At 44.8% G+C, this 5,000-nt stretch overlaps 1 protein-coding gene across 2 annotated transcripts in view; it reads left to right on the plus strand.

Moving 5' to 3' along the window:
- The first annotated feature begins 683 nt into the window (after positions 1 to 683).
- LOC135093557 (GTP-binding protein Rhes-like) overlaps positions 684 to 5,000 on the plus strand; it is a 33,067-nt gene continuing 28,750 nt past the window's right edge. For both annotated transcript variants that reach the window (XM_063992914.1, XM_063992915.1), the window contains exon 1: positions 684 to 1,117. The gene's annotated coding sequence lies outside the window, so the exon portion shown is untranslated. The remainder of the gene's footprint in view (positions 1,118 to 5,000) is intronic.

The raw sequence follows: 5,000 nt of genomic DNA on the forward strand, positions 1-5,000 counted from the left end.
AGAGAGCATGACACCAGTTCAGAGAGAGAGAGAGAGAGAGAGTTTGTCGTTAGAAGCATGACACCAGTTCGTCTTTTTTTTTTTTTTACCGTCATGAGACAAAACCTGAAAAATAAATAATAACGTTTTGTGTGTCTGTGTGTGTGTGTGTGTGTGTGTGTGTGTGTGTGTGTGTGTGTGTGTGTGTGTGTGTGTGTGTGTGTGTGTGTGTGTGTGCGCGGGAAGCAACAGGTAAGAGCACTCACTCAACAGGTGGGACTGGAGAGCCTTGGGAGAGGGAGAGAGGGAGAGGAACAAAGGGAGAGAGAGAGAGAGAGAGAGAGAGAGAGAGAGAGAGAGAGAGAGAGAGAGAGAGAGAGAGAGAGAGAGAGAGAGAGAGAGGAAGGGTTGAAGGTGCGGCTCTGAGCAATATAAGGGGGAAAGATGATGATGAGAAGGAGGAGGAGGAGGAGGAGGAGGAGGAGGAGAACGAGGAGGAGGATAGGATAGGATAGGATACAATAATATGGATAAGGAGGTGTAGGAGTAAGAGGAGGAGGAGGAGGAGGAGGAGGAGGAGGAGGAGGAGGAGGAGGAGGAGGAGGAGGAGGAAGACATGATAGAATGCAATAACACGCATAAGGAGGTGTAGAAGTAAGAAGAGGAGGAGGAGGAGGAGGAGGAGGAGGAGGAGGAGGAGGAGGGGGATATCAGACGGAGATAGGGAGAAAAGGTGAGGAGGACAGAAGATACAGTGCCTGAGGAAAGTGGAGAGAGAGCTTGAGGAAAAGTGGAGGAAGGGAAGAGGGGGTCGATCCAGAGAGAGAGAGAGAGAGAGAGAGAGAGAGAGGGAGAGAGAGAGAGAGGGTGCATCAGATGGTCCCGTGGCGCGTGCGTGTTGATAAGAAGAGCAGCAAGTCTCGACTCAACTCACCCTTCGCAAAAGTGTCAGTGGTGTGTCAGGACGTGGTAGGGAGGAGAACGTTGCTCTGCCGCTGCCCGAGTGAAATAATAATTTAAGTCACCCTTCGAGGAGACGTGCGCCCGATTAACCGAAGCGTGACTGAAACAGGTGGAAATAATTAACGTGAAGTGCTCGGGAGGATAAAGAAACGCCTTCACTTGTATATCGCTAATGGTAAGACATCGCGACATTGCAAAAAAAAATACGTTTCTGATTTTTTTTTTTTTTTTTTTGGGGGGGAGGAGAAATTTTTACACAGAGCTTCCTTCCTATTAAACTTCCCGTGATGGAGATGAGAGAGAGAGAGAGAGAGAGAGAGAGAGAGAGAGAGAGAGAGAGAGAGAGAGAGAGAGAGAGAGAGAGAGTCACTATTTTCATCACATGTTTATTTTCCTGCATTTTTTTGTTTGTTTTTGTGTCTTTCTATTGTGTTCGTTAACAGGAATACTGAGAGCGGTGAAGGAAAGGAGGGAGGGAGTGAGAGGAGGAGCGGGAGTGGACGGGAAGAGAAGGGAAGGGAAGGGTAGGGCAGGAAGGGTAGGGAAGGGAGGGGTATGGTACGATAGGATAAGATATGGAAAGGAAGGGAAGGGGAGAGAGAGAGAGAGAGAGAGAGAGAGAGAGAGAGAGAGAGAGAGAGAGAGAGAGAGAGAGAGAGAGAGAGAGAGAGAGATTGTGCGTGTGTGTGTGTGTGAAATTCATTAACATGTAGAAATTTGAATTTAGGCAATAAGACCACCACCACTACTACTTCTACAACTACAACTACTACTACCACCACCACCACCATCACTACCACTACTACTGTCATTACCAATGTGTCTAAGCTAACAACCTCATCACATGCTAATTATCTATCTATAGTGTTTACGTGGCGCAAGGAAGCAATTAGCATGTAACTCACCTTAGCATCCTCACTGTCGTTCCCTAAGTTTTGCTACATCTATCAAAAAAAGTACCTATGATAGAGAATTCTCGTAAAAATTAATAGAAATAGGATGTATAATTGTCACTGAAAGAAGATTTGAACCAGAGAGAGAGAGAGAGAGAGAGAGAGAGAGAGAGAGAGAGTTCACTAATATCATTTTCTCAGTAACAACTTTTGTTCTGGGAAGATTTTCATGATAATGAGGATGTATTTGCTCTTCTTCCCACTCCAACACCTACTCTTCTTCTTCTTCTTCTTCTTCTTCTTCTTCTTCTTCTTCTTCCTCCTCTTCTTGGTCTTCTCTTCCTCTTGTTTTTTTTCTTTTCTTTCTTTTCTTTCTCTTTTCCTTCTTCCCCCTTCTGCACCTTCTCTTTCTTCTACCTCTCCTTCTCTTTTCTTCACTTTTTTTCTCCTTTTCCTTCTTCTCGTCCTCTTTCTTTTTCACCTCCTCCTCCTCCTCCTTTCTTCCGTTTTCCTTCTTCCTCCTTTCTTCCTTGTATTTTCATTCTTGTCCCTCTTGATTTCCTCCTCTTCCTTCTCCTCCTTCTCCCATTTCTTCCTTCTTCTCCCCTACTTTTCTTCTTTTCCTTCTCTTTTTACCCGTCACTTCTTCTCTTCTTCTTTTTCTCCTTCTATCTTCTTCTTCTCCTCCTCTTCCTCCTCCTCCTCCTCCTCCTCCTCTTCTCATACTAACATCGTCGATCACAAAAAAAAAAAAAATGTCTGGGAAAGTAACTTCATTATGCCTAAATGGACTTCCTGTCTGTTTTCCCTATGTGCCTCCTCCTCTTCCTCCTCCTCCTCCTCCTCCTCTTTTCTTCCTCTTTCTTCTCATTTTTTTTTGTCTATATGCCATGTTTTTCCTTTCTCTTCTTTTCTTCTTTCTCCCTTTTGTCTTATTTTCCAAGCTTGTGCTATATTTTCCCTTCATTTACTCTTCTTGTCTTCGTTGTCCTCCTCCTCTTCTTCCTTTTCCTCCTTCTCCTATTTCACTCCTTTTATCATTTTCTTTAATTCCTTACTTTACTCGTGCTCTTCAGTTTTCCATCTTCGGATTTGCTTTCTCCTGTTCGTTATTTTTTCTCTCCTTTTTATTTTTCCTCCACCTCCCCGTCCTCCTCCTCCTCCTCCTCCTCCTCCTCCTCCTCCTCCCTTCATGTTTGTCACTTTTTTTTTTTTAAGCGATTTAGTCAATTTCACGAATTAATAATATTTTTACAGTAAAGGGGAGTGAGGGATGAGTGTCCCCGTGTGTATGTGTGTGTGTGTGTGTGTGTGTATGTGTATGTGTGTGTGTGTGTGTGTCATACTCTTCCCATCGAATGAAAAAAAGACGTATATTAATCAATGTTTTTATATATTTTTCTCACGGTAATTAAAAATCTTTCTCAATGTTACTTAGCTGTAAAAAATAAGGTGAATATATGTATAATGAGAGAGAGAGAGAGAGAGAGAGAGAGAGAGAGAGAGGAGAGAGAGAGAGAGAGAGAGAGAGAGAGAGAGAGAGAGAGAGAGTAAAGAAAAGACAGAATTACAACAACGAAAAAGAAGATAGGACACTGAAGGACAAAGAGGGGGAAGGGAGAAAGGAAGGAAGGAACTGAAATAGATAAAGAAGAGGAAGAAAGGAATGAAGAAAATGAAGGAAAACTAGAAAGAGGACAAGGGAGGAAGGGAGGTAAATGAGAGAGAGAGAGAGAGAGAGAGAGAGAGAGGATGAGAGAGAGAGAGAGAGAGGAGAGAGAGAGAGAGAGAGAGACATACCAAAGAGAGAAGGGATGGAGGGAAGAGAGGGAAGGAGGAAGAAGAAAGAAAAGAAGGGAAGAAGGGAGGCGGGGAAGGAAGAGAGAGAGAAGGGAAGGGGGAGAAGGATGGCTAAGCATCAAACAAGTGACGATCTGTTTGCGCAACGCGATGTTCACACGATCCTCTTCCCTCCCCCCACCACCACTCCTCCTCCTCCCCTCCTCCTCCACTCCCGCTACTTCTCCCCATCACCTAAGTGCCTCTAAAACCCCCTTTCCCCCTTCCCCTTCTCTCCCCAGGCAATGACCACAGCCCCCACCCTCTTACCTCCCCCTATCCTCTGATCCCACGTGACCCCTTCACTGTGGGGGTCACGGTCGGGGAGAGGGAGAGGGAGAGGAGGTGAGAGGAAAGAGAAATCCACTTTTACATCATCTGCTTTTACCTCCCTCCTTCGTCCTCTTCCTCATCCTCTTACCACCTCCTTTTCCCCTTCCTTCTCCTCCTCCTCTTCCTCTTCTCTAATACTCATGTCAAACAAGCAATGCCTCTCTCCTCTCATTTCTTTTCCTCATTAACTCCATTAACAAAGATAGGATAAGTTTCTCTAACGGGGAATTATGTTTTTCAAGGTCTTCATTATTATGTCCAGCAGGAAAGTCACGTAAATATGGTTAGAAAAATATGACATGGTCGAACCAAGAAGAGATATTTGTTATTTGTAAAGTATGCATCAAAGGGAAAGTGAAGAGAGGCGTCGTTTGGCTGGTGAAGGTGAAGGAGAAAATGTGAGGAGGGAATAACGAAGGAGGTCTGGAGGTGATGGGTGAAAATGTGCTGGGAGATGGGAGGAGGTTAATAGGTGTAAATGGGCAGGGAAATTGGGATAAGGTTTGTATAGTAATTAGTGTAGGTGATGGAGGGAAAATATGGGGTTACACTCTCTCTCTCTCTCTCTCTCTCTCTCTCTCTCTCTCTCTCTCTCTCTCTCTCTCTCTCTCTCTCTCTCTCTCTCTCTCTCTCTCTCTCTCTCTCTCGCCTTAATTATGCATACCCTTCTCAGTCCACTTCGATACCAAGGACCTGAGGCGCGCTCACACACACACACACACACACACACACACACACACACACACACACACACACACACACACACACACACATTAGTAAAACACACACGCACACATATTCTTAAAATGAATCTCGCAAAATGAAACATACCATCAAGAGAGAGAGAGAGAGAGAGAGAGAGAGAGAGAGAGAGAGAGAGAGAGAGAGAGAGAGAGAGAGAGAGAGAGAGAGACTCCACTGCCATAGAACACGCTGCAGAAAACATCTCTCGTAAGCATATAAAGTTTGGCCACACTTTTGCTTAGCAGGAGG

This window comes from Scylla paramamosain, chromosome 43 (genome assembly GCF_035594125.1).
Source record: "Scylla paramamosain isolate STU-SP2022 chromosome 43, ASM3559412v1, whole genome shotgun sequence".
NCBI lineage: Eukaryota > Metazoa > Arthropoda > Malacostraca > Decapoda > Portunidae > Scylla > Scylla paramamosain.